The sequence below is a fragment of the Lagenorhynchus albirostris genome, chromosome 5, assembly GCF_949774975.1.
Source record: "Lagenorhynchus albirostris chromosome 5, mLagAlb1.1, whole genome shotgun sequence".
Taxonomy (NCBI): domain Eukaryota; kingdom Metazoa; phylum Chordata; class Mammalia; order Artiodactyla; family Delphinidae; genus Lagenorhynchus; species Lagenorhynchus albirostris.
In genome coordinates this window covers 55,214,248-55,226,646 of record NC_083099.1, presented here as the reverse complement: position 1 = coordinate 55,226,646, position 12,399 = coordinate 55,214,248, and the positions used below count along the sequence as shown (strand labels likewise).

General features: G+C 35.2%; 1 non-coding gene across 1 annotated transcript; it reads left to right on the top strand.

Moving 5' to 3' along the window:
• The first annotated feature begins 1,181 nt into the window (after positions 1-1,181).
• TRNAE-CUC (transfer RNA glutamic acid (anticodon CUC)) lies at positions 1,182-1,253 on the top strand. The gene has a single exon. It is a non-coding gene; the product is annotated as a tRNA-Glu (tRNA).
• Positions 1,254-12,399: the final 11,146 nt, after the last annotated feature.

Genomic DNA, 12,399 nt, shown 5'->3' with positions numbered 1-12,399 from the left:
GAGGAATATCCCCTTCCTTCCTCTTGAGAGTGGGTTGGACTTTGTGACTCATTTCTAATAAACCTAATATGTCAGAAGTGACAGTGTGGGATTTCTGAGCCTAAATCCTAAAAAACACTGTGGCTACTCTCTTGCTCTCTCTCTTAGATTGTTACTTCTGAGTGGATCCAAGTGCATTGAAGTTGGATTTGGGGAGGGTTCCCACCATTCCCAGAACCGTGGATTAGTTCACTGTGCCAAAACTGTTTGTGTAAACAATATGGTTTATGCTGACTACCTGCTTTCCTTCTGGGAAGCTAGAATTTCAGTACATGCTAGGCCAAGGGTACTTATGTGACCAATCCCTAATAAAATCCCTAGGCAATTAGTCTTTAATGAGCTTCCCTGGTAACAATATTTCACACATTCTGTCACGTTCACGCCTGGAGGAATTAAGCATGTCTCACGTGAGTCACTGGGAGAGGACTTTTAGAAGTTTGAGCCTGTTTTCATGTGGAATTTGCCCCTTGTGCCTTTTCCCGGTACTGATTTTGCTTTGTATCTTTGAACCAAGCTGGCACATCATTTTTATTTATATACTGTCCTATGAAAACAAAGTTGGGATGAAGGAATAAGAAGCAACAGTCACCAAACAGAAACACTGGGAACCTCTATGTGTGCATTAGGTGCTAAATACCAAAACTGAGAGATACACCTTCAGGGTAAATGATAGTCGATGAAAGAACGTTTGAGTCACAGTGCCTAAATCAAAGCTGTGATCTTGGCTAACTCTCCTCTTTTCTTTCCACAATGTCCTTAAGCAAGTGCTTCATCCAATAGAAAGGCCTTCATAACTGTAAATTATGAACTAATATTTTTTACTGCTTAGTTATCTGTAAAAACAGTTAATAATAGTACCTACTCTCATAAGTTTATTCTGAATATTAACTACAAAATGAATACAAAGTGATTTGAAAATCACTGTTTCTGGAACATCTTGAGAGTTCAGTAAATGTGAATTATTAATTACCATAGAAAATAGGAAAGAAATACAAAAAATTCTTCAAGATAACAGGGAGACTAAAAGAATGGGGAAAAAATAAAACAACTGAGACATAAAAGATAACAAAAAAAGGCAAAAAAATAAGCTAGTAGGAGTCAGTAGCTCAGAAAAGGAATGAAAAAAAAGTAGTCATGGGAATTCCCTGGTGGTCCAGTGGTTAGGACTTGGTGCTCTCACTGCCATGGCCCTGGTTCAATCCCAGGTCAGGAAACTAAATCCCACAAGCTGCATGGCATGGCCAAAAGAAAAAAAAAAAAAAATCAGACGGAACAGCAACTACACAAAATAATACAAATGATAGAGAAATAAAGAATCAGCCTGAGGAAACCATCAAAGTACTGAGACAAAGAACAGAGATATTTTTAAAAAATAGACAATAATAAATGTGAAAAATAGGCAAATGGATTCTAACACATGCATAATTATGCTTCTGAAAAAGAAAACAGAAAAATAAAACAATAAAATGTATATTCAAAATGTAATAGATGAAAATTTTCCTGAAATAAAAACTTGAATTTGAAGAGCGAAAAGATACACATAGTAATCAAATATAAGACATATCTTAGTGAAATTGAACTGAACTTCAGGAATAAATAATCCTGTGACTAATCAAATGAGAAACAGAAAAAAAGCAAGAAACGTACATTGTTGTTGAACTACAACAACTTAAGAAGTTTTAAGGCAAAAAAGAAAAGACTCAATACATTTACACCCATCTAAGTTCCTTTGATTAAAAGGCAACAATCAAGCATTCTCAAGTTTGCCAGAATTTAAGGAATACAGCATTTAAGTGTCTACCAAAGTAAATTTTAAAAGACAAGACTCTCCTTGCCTGCCTTTTGAAGTGGGTTGAAGGTTGGAAATAACTCCACCTGCAAGGTGGCAGAACCAAGGAGAAGACCTATGGTTAAGACCTCAGTTATCCAGGGTACCTAACAGAGAAGAAAGATACTATATGAAATGGGGAAGACCAGTGGTGTTGGATTGGAATTTAAAGTATAGGTGTGAGTTTTCTTTTCATTAGTTCATTTTCTGAATATTCTATGCTAAATTATAGATATATATATATAAAATATATAAATGAAAACTCCACTGGAACAATGAAACCATCTCTATGTTGGGCTTCATTAATTTCTTCCCAATATTTGCCTTCTGTTTTTCAACATGAGAGCATTTTTCATGACAGACAAGAGGTAAGCAAAAAGGAATATGAACAATTCTACTTTTGATGCCTATACATTGTGAGTATAAATCAGTCAGTCAAGAAACCCTTCAGTTAGTCCTGAAATGGGATGGTTTCAGCGAATTATACAGGGGATGTAGTAGCACTATCCAAAAGCAAAGCATTTTCAAATAAAATCCGAACTGGAAGTCATATTTCCCTCTTAAATGGATGAAATATAACTTTTTCCCTCTTTTCAATGTAGCACATTACATAGCTCTGGGCAGAAAGCACAAATAAGACCATAGGAGGCCTCTCTGCAATTAAGATAAGCACATGCTCAATTCTTAGAATTTCCTGGTAGCTTAAAACATAAATACTTAAACAAGTATATAAAATGCGTGGAATATTTTTAAAGCTTACATTTAATATAATCATGCATTTAGTAAACAAAAACAAGGCAATGGAATTTTATTATCCACTGAAAAATTAGGTTTGAATTAGAGATAAAATCATATACCTAAATTTGAGGCCCTGTGAATGTGAGACCTGGGCCAAACTGCTCTCCTGTCCTGGAAGGAGCTGTAGAAGAACATAGAAAATAGAGAAGTACAAATTGCTGCCATCCAGCCTAGATTCTAAGTCAGAGATTTGCATTGCAAGATGCTAACCTTCCAATCAATTAATTTTAGGCCAAAGTAATTAAAGCAAATTTAAGTTAGGCTGTTAAAGATGGAAAATGGTCTGCAAATAAAAATAAGAGCCTTGAAACTAGCAGCGCTGATCTGGTGGAAGAGAAAAAAAAAAAAATGAAGTTCACTTAGTAGAGGATTAATCAAACCTGAAAGAAGGAGAATCCAAATCAGACTGGATCAGAGACACCAAGTGTTCTCAATAGTTCCTGGTTGAGGCAAAACTGGATATTAGTTTCAGAACCCAAAGAACAGGATCCATTACTCACTCTTAAACTTCTATGCTGAAGTTAAATGTTGTATAACATGGGGTCAATCATTATTTTTTTAAATCTGCTTTTATTTTTTTTAATTTCCCAAGTTTAAAACTTCTACGTATTGCAGAATATGGAGAGATCTGAACTGGATAGACACTACCTAAAGAACCTATGTTTATATTACATTTTCTCAATTATTCATCTGCTCCAAATAAAGCCCAGCCCCTCCCTTATTCATCCACTCACTAAGCACTTAATTAGAATCTCCTAGGTCTAAGAAATTTGCTAATTATTATAATTGCAAAAATGTACAAGGTACCTTCTTGCCCTCAAATGACCCAAAATAGTGTTTCCTGTCCTGGGATAGGAATACATACCAGGTGCTATGGAAGTACGGAGGAGAGCACCTAACTTAAACTGGCATTATCAGAGAAGTCTTCTCAGGGAAGATGACATTTTAAATGAGTTTTAAACCATGAGAAGTGGCCAAGGGAACATAATGCATAAAAATATGGAAGAGTGACAGAGTGTGATACACTTTGGAAGCTGAATATTGTTTTGAAAACCTAACAGTATGGCATGATAAATAGAGGTCAGTTCATGGTGGACCTCGAATATAAGCTAAAGATTCTTTTTTGCTTCTCAATACATTGAAGAAAAGCTTTAATGTGTTTTGGAAATCTTACCTGTTAGCACTTTTTGAAGGAAAGCACAGTGAGAATCTTTATGTACTTAGCCTAGACAGAACTCATACACAATCTGGCAGAATTCACCCACCGTATCAGTATGACAAATATTTGGCTTTTACCTACTTCAGTTTTATCCCCAGGTATGGAACATGAGCTCTTACTGTCAGCTATGGCTTCTGGCATCTGTGGCTCTGGATTCCCAGAATCTCTTTGTGACCTCAGAGCTCTAAAATCTTCACTGTACTTTTCTCCCTGACATCCAGTGCTGTGATGAGAAATCTGATTCTACAGTAGATGCTTATATCTTTGTAGGTGGCCTACATTTGCCCACCAGAACATTTAAGGACTCTTTTCCTTGTTCTAAAATTTTGAGAGGACTTTTCTTAGGTTAGGGTTTGTTTCTTGTATGAATATAGCCTAAGCTCCTAGAAAAACTTGGCACTCCTAGAAAAATTAGGCACTTAGTCTTTCTGTACATACCTCTCAAAATTTTTTCTTCCAGTAAATCCTTGATTATTGCTAAATCTCAATTTTCTCTGTGGTCTCCTGTTGACACTCTTTAGAAGATGTTAGACCCTCCGAATTTATCCTCTATGCTTCTGGGCCTTTAATTCTTATATTTTTAGTTTATTTTCTTTTTAAGCTATATTCTGGAAACTGTCTCAATTTCATCTTCCAGGCCATATTTTTGACTTTTTTAAAAAACAAATTTATTTATTTATTTATTTTTGGCTGCATTGGGTCTTTGTTATTGTGTGCAGATTTTCTCTAGTTGCGGCGAGCGGGGGCTACTCTTTGTTTCTGTGTGCAGGCTTCTGATTGCAGGGGCTTCTCTTGTTACGGAGCACAGGCTCTAGGCACGCGGGCTTCAGTAGTTGTGGCACATAGGCTCAGTAGTTGTGGCTCATGGGCTTAGTTGCTCTGCAGGACGTGGGATCTTCCTGGACCAGGGCTCAAACCCATGACCCCTGCATTGGTGGGCGGATTCTCAACCACTGCACCCACCAGGGAAGCCCTATTTTTGACTTTTCAATTCATCAATATTTTAATTTCTAAAAGAATTATCATACTGACAATATTAATTTAAATATTTTATTTTCTTCACTGTTTCCTGTGGTGGTTCTTTTGGTCATGACAGTCATTCTCATTTGTTCTTTGGGCTTTCCTCAAATAGCAAATCTTTGCCCATTTATTTTTTAAAAATAAAGCCCTAAGTTGATTATTATTGATAGCTGCAGTGAATTTTCTCTCCCACTGTGTGGGTAAGTTTGTTTATTTGTTTGCCCCAATACTATCTCTTCCTTAAATGAGAGGTCTGACCTGGAACTCTGATTCAATGGGAAGATTTATGCATTGACTTTGGACATCAGTTTGAGTAAGTGAGCAGGCCAACTGGATGGGCCATACTCCCTGAATGTCACACCAAATACCCATCGCTCCTCAAAAGCTTAGACAATGGTCTTTCAGCTCTTGCTCAAGACTAAACATAGGCTAATAGTTGAACTGGGACTGAAAGCTGTTCCAGAACTAATCAAAATTGGGCCCTGTAGGACTAGTTTTGATCTTCCCATACTCTTCAATATTTTGAATACAACATCAACCTTGAAATCTTAGCTAGCATTCTGCTGAACTTTTTAATGCCCACCTTCTTAAAATTTAGGAAAATATTTGATTTATTTTCTCACTAGCTATTTTTTATTGATATATAATTGATATTTATATTAGTTTTAGGCATACCACTTTGAATATTTGTATACACTGAGAAATGATCACCACAATAAGTCTAGATATCATCTGTCACCATATAAAGTTACAAATTTTTTTATTGCGATGAGAACTTTTAAGATTTACTGCTTTAGCAAATTTCCAATAGGCAATAAAATATTATTGACTACAATCACCATGCTATACATAACATCTCCTTGACTTATTCTGTAACTGGAAGTTTATACCTCTTGACCCCCTTCACCCATTTTGCCCACTCACCAGCCCCCCTCCTCTCTGGCAACCATAATTTGTTCTTTTCATCTGTGAGTTTATCCTGTTTTATTCATTTATTTTGGTTTGGTTTTTAAATTCCACAAATAAGTGAAATCATATAGTATTTGTCTTTCTCTTAGCATGATACCCTCGAGGTCCATTTATGTTGTCACAAATGGCAAAATTTGAAAACCAAAACCATAATAATAAGAAATCACTTCAATACCTGTTAGAATGGCTATTATAAAAGAGACAAGAAATAGGAAGTGTTGGCGAGGATGTGGAGAAAAGGGAACCGTTATGCACTGCTGGTGGGAATGTAAATTGGTGCAGCCACTACAGAAAACAGTATGGATGTTAATCAAAAAAGTAAAAATAGAACTATCATATGATCCAGCAATTCTACTTCTAAGCATTTATTCAAAGAAAATTAAAACAGTAATTTGAAATGACATATACACTCATATGTTCATTACAGCATTTTGTACGATAGCCAAGCTATAGAAACAACCTAAGTGTCCATCAATGGATAAATGGATAAAGAAGAGGTGGTACATATCTATACTGAGGTACTACTCAGCCATAAAAATGACTGAAATCTCACTGGCTGTTTTTCATAAACAAAAAGTCAAACAATAACAACATATGATTTCAGGGCATATGAAGAGAAATAATATCCCCTATTTTCCTCAAGGAGAAAAGGAAAATTAGTGTCTCTTTTCTATATCTGAACACACTTGACATTTGATTTTATTCATATTTATGCATACATTCCTTTTTTGAATTTGTATTTTCCTTTTAAATAGGATATGTTCACTTTAAAAAGTATGTTAACTTAGAATACTTTCTTAGATTTAAGAATTATTGGTTTAGGTAAATTAGACATATAGCCAATAAATTTTTCAAAGAGATTAGTAGATGTATTAAGGAATAAAATATTAGCAATTGGTTCATTTAACAAGCTTTTTTGAAGCTCGTATGATTTATTACTATATATTTGCGATTAGTATTACAGATTTGAACTAAAATTGCAAAGAAATTGCTCAATCATACCAGTTCCATATCTAATGCCAATAGTAATAAGACTTTTCAAAATATTAGTCTTTTTCTCAGGACATTGTTATAGGTTCAATTCATTTACTTCATCCTTAGATTTTCCTGCTTTTCTCCTTAAGAATTTATAGATTGCTCCTTTCACAGGGAAGCCATTTGATAGGCCTACTTTCAACTCTACTCTTGTTTCTTTGCATCAGCAATAGAGTTAGCATTATTCTCATCACCAAGATCTAGTTCATTATCTGATAAGAACAGATATTCTTCACATTCAATTTTGGATATATGATTTTTCTTATTTGTGTTCTCAGTAGGCATATCCTCTTTATTTGCTAGAAATGAAAATTCATTCTTTTCCATAAGAGAATTATCATTCATCTAATTAATATACCTTGATTACCACTTCTCCCTTCATCACTACAACTAAGGTAGTTATTTCTCTGTTATTTTTATGATTTAATTAATTAGTGTGAATCCTAAGTATTTCTGGCATTTTCTGATATCTAATATACAGGTAGCACAAAAAAAAATACTACCTAATAAAGTGATATGTAAGTAAACTTCAGCCCTAAGAGGTCCTGAACTTGGGAAGAAGAACAACTTTATTGGATTTATCCTCTTTTATTTAAATGAAAACAAAAGCATGCCAAACATAGAATATTTAGTTAAGCTTTATCCATTCCCCACAATATAACAATTGTCCAACACATAAGAGATTTTATGAGCAAAGCACTTTCTTTAACTGAAATCGAAATAGCATCAAGATATAAATGAGAATGGGTGGGGGAAGGGGGAAAGTAATTTTATGGATGTCTAAAAGAGCAGCTTTGAAAACAGAGTGTTCAACCAGGCAAACTGATTCCACCAATATCTTCCTCTCTGGCATAGGCTAACATGTTTGCAACCAAGATTGTTGGTTGCTGAAACCAACTGAAAGATGCAATTAACTACCCTAGAAGAGGTACTTGATAATGTAATAAAGATTAAGTGAACTTGCTGCATTTAAGTATAGCATACTGCTTCCAGTGATCCTCTGGAAAAAGTTAGCCATGTGCTCTAGACTAACACAGGCATTTAACAAAAATTTTTTTCTATGACTTCAAGGATAAGATTCCTAAAGGGTATGAGGTTAATGAGTTAGAACACTTAAAAAAAAACTGCAATTTTGACTGTACAAAATTGGGAAGAGGAAAGAATTGCAGAGCCATCAAACACACACACACACACACACACACACACACACAAACACACTTCAGTCAGTGAAGTTCTCTAATGGAGAAACGATTTTGTAATATGGCAGGGTCACAAGGATTACTCAGACTACACTTCTTAAAATTGAAAAGAGACAGTCCTGCAGCCTGTGAAACAAAAGCCACATTCACAGAAAGATAGACAAGATGAAAAGGCAGAGGGCTATGTACCAGATGAAGGAACAAGAGAAAACCCCAGAAAAACAACTAAATGAAGTAGAGATAGGCAACCTTCCAGAAAACGAATTCAGAATAATGATAGTGAAGATGATCAAGGACCTCGGAAAAAGAATGGAGGCAAAGATCGAGAAGATACAAGAAATGTTTAACAAAGACCAAGAAGAATTAAGGAACAAACAAACAGAGATGAACAATACAATAACGGGAAAAAAACCTACACTAGAAGGAATCAATAGCAGAATAACCGAGGCAGAAGAACGGATAAGTGACCTGGAAGACAGAATGGTGGAATTCACTGCTGCAGAACAGAATAAAGAAAAAAGGAATGAGAAGATATGAAAACAGCCTAAAAGAACTCAGGGACAACATTAAATGCAACAACATTCGCATTATAGGGGTCCCAAAAGGAGAAGAGAGATAGAAACGACCCGAGAAAATATTTGAAGAGATTATAGTCGAAAATTTCCCTAACATGGGAAAGGAAATAGCCACCCAAGTGCAGGAAGTACAGAGAGTCCCATACAGAATAAACCCAAAGAGAAACAGGCTGGGACACAGATTAATCAAATTGCCAAAAATTAAAGAAAAATTATTGAAAACAGCAAGGGAAAAATGCCAAATAAAATACAAGGGAACTCCCATAAGGTTAACAGATGATTTCTCAGCAGAAACTCTACAAGCCAGAAGGGAGTGGCATGATATACGTAAAGTGAAGAAAACGAAGAACCTACAACCAAGATTACTCTACCCAGCAAGGATCTCACTCAGATTCGATGGAGAAATCAAAAGCTTTACAGACAAGCAAAAACTAAGAGAACTCAGCACCACCAAACCAGCTCTACAACAAATGCTAAAGGAACTAAGTGGGAAACACAAGAGAAGAAAAGGACCTACAAATACAAACCCAAAACAATTAGGAAAATGGTCATAGGAACATACATATCAATAATTAACTTAAATGTGAATGGATTAATACTCCAACCAAAAGACACAGGCATGCTGAATGGATACAAAAACAAAATCCATATATATGTTGTCTACAAGACACTCACTTCAGAACAAGGGACATACAGACTGAAAGCGCAGGGATGGAAAAAGATACTCCATGCAAATGGAAATCAAAAGAAAGCTGGAGTAGCAATACTCATATCAGATAAAATAGACTTTAAAATAAAGAATGTTACAAGAGACAAGGAAGGACACTACATAATGATCAAGGGATCAATCCAAGAAGAGGATATAACAATCATAAATGTATGTGCATGCAATATAGGAGCACCTCAATATGTAAGGCAACTGCTAACAGCTATAAAAGAGGAAATCGACAGTAACGAAATAATAGTGGATGACATTAACATCTCACTTATACCAATGGACTGATCATCCAAACACAAAATTATAAAGGAAATGCAAGTTTTAAATGACACAATAGACCAAATAGATTTAATTGATATTTCTGGACATTCCATCCAAAAAAGATTACACTTGCTTCTCAAGTGTACATGGAAGATTCTCCAGGATAGATCACATCTTGGGTCACAAATCAAGCCTCAGTAAATTTAAGAAAATTGAAATCATATCAGTCATCCTTTCTGACCACAACGCTATGAGATTAGAAATGAATACAGGGAAACAAACATAAAGAACACAAACACATGGAGGTTAAACATTGCATTACTAAATAACCAAGAGATCACTGAAGAAATCAAAGAGGAAATCAAAGAATACCTACACAAAAATAACAATGAAAACACGACGATCCAAAACCTATGGGATACAGCAAAGGCAGTTCTAAGAGTGAAGTTTAGAGCTATAAAAGCCTACCTCAAGAAACAAGAAAAATCACAAAACAATCTAACCTTACACCTAAAGGAACTACAGAAAGAAGAACAAACAAAACCCAAAGTAAGCAGAAGGAAAGAAATCATAAATATCAGAGCAGAAATAAATGAAATAGAAACAAAGGGAACAATAGAAAGATCAATAAAACTAAAAGCTGGTTCTTTGAGAAGATAAAAGAAAATTGATAAACCATTAGCCAGACTCATCAAGAAAAAGAGGGAGAGGACTCAAATCAATAAAATTAGAAATGAAAAAAGAGAAGTCACCACAGACGCCACAGAAATACAAAGCATCCTAAGAGACTACTACAAACAAATCTATGCCAATAAAATGGACAACCTGGAAGAAATGGACAAATACTTAGAAAGGGATAAGCTTGCATGATTGAACCAGGAAGAAATAGAAAATATGAACAGACCAATCACAAGTAATGAAATTGAAACTGTGATTAAAAATCTTCCAACAAAAATAAAGCCCAGGACCAGAGGTCTTCACAGGTAAATTCTATCAAACATTTAGAGAAGAGCTAACACCCATCCTTCTCAGACTCTTCCAAAAAACTGCAGAGGAAGGAACACTCCCAAACTCATTCTATGAGGCCAACATCACCCTGATACCAAGACCAGACAAAGATACTTACTACAAAAAAAGAACATTACAGACCAATATCACTGATGAATATAGATGCAAAAATCCTCAACAAAATACTAGCAAACAGAATCCAACAACACATTAACAGGATCATACACCATGATCAGGTGAGATTTATACCAGGGATGCAAGGATTCTTCAATATATGCAAATCAATCAGTGTGATACACCATATTAACAAATTGAAGAATAAAAACCATATCATCTCAATAGATGTAGAAAAACTTTTGAAAAAATTCAACACCCATTTATGGTAAAAAGTCTCCAGAAAGTGGGCAAAGAGGGAACCTACCTCAACATAATAAAGGCCATATATGCCAAACCCACAGCAAACATCATTCTCAATGGTGAAAAATTGAAAGCATTTCCTCGAAGATCAGGAACAAGACAAGGATGTCCACTCTCACCACTGTTATTCAACATAGTTTTGGGAGTCCTAGCCATGGCAATCAGAGAAGAAAAAGAAATAAAAGCAATAGAAATTGGAAAAGAAGAAGTAAAACTGTCACTGTTTGCAGATGACATGATACTATGCATAGAGAATCCCAAAGATGTCACCAGGAAACTGCTAGAGCTAATCAATGAATTTGGTAAGTTGCAGGATACAAAATTAATGCACAAAAATCTCTTGCATTCCTGTATACTAATGATGAAAATTATGAAAGAGAAATTAAGGTCACACTCCCATATACCATTGCAATGAAAAGAATAAAACACCTAGGAATCAACCTAAGTAGGGAGACAAAAGACCTGTATACAGAAAACTATAAGACACTAATGAAAGAAATTAAAGCTGATACCAACAGGTGGAGAGATATACCATGTTCTTGGATTGGAAGAATCAATATTGTGAAAATGACAGTACTACCCAAAGCAATCTACAGATTCAATGCAATTCCCTATCAAATTACCAATGGCATTTTTTTACGGAACTAGAAGAAAATATCTTAAAATTTGTATGGAGACACAAAAGACCCAAATAGCCAAAGCAGTCTTGAGGAAAAAATGCGGGGCTGGAGGAATCACACTCCCTGACTTCAGACTATACTATAAAGCTACAGTAATCAAGACAATATGGTACTGGCACAAAAACAGAAATATAGATCAATGGAACAGGATAGAAAGCCCAGAGATTAACCCACACACCTATGGCCAACTAATCTATGACAAAGGAGGCAAGGATGTACAATGGAGAAAAGACAGTCTCTTCAATAAGTGGTGCTGGGAAAACTGGACTGCTTCATGTAAAAGAATGAAATTAGAACACTCCCTAACACCATACACAAAAATAAACTCAAAATGGATTCAAGTCCTACATGTAAGACCAGACACTATAAAACTCTTAGAGGAAACATAGGAAGAACACTCTTTGACATAAATCACAGCAAGATCTTTTTTGATCCACCTCCTAGAGTAATGGAAATAAAAACAAAAATAAACAAAGGGGACCTAATGCAACTTCAAAGCTTTTGCACATCAAAGGAAATCATAAACAAGACAAAAAGACAACCCCCAGAGTGGGAGAAAATATTTGCAAATGAATCAACAGACAAAGGATTAATCTCCAACATATATAAACAGCTCATGTAGCTCAATATTAA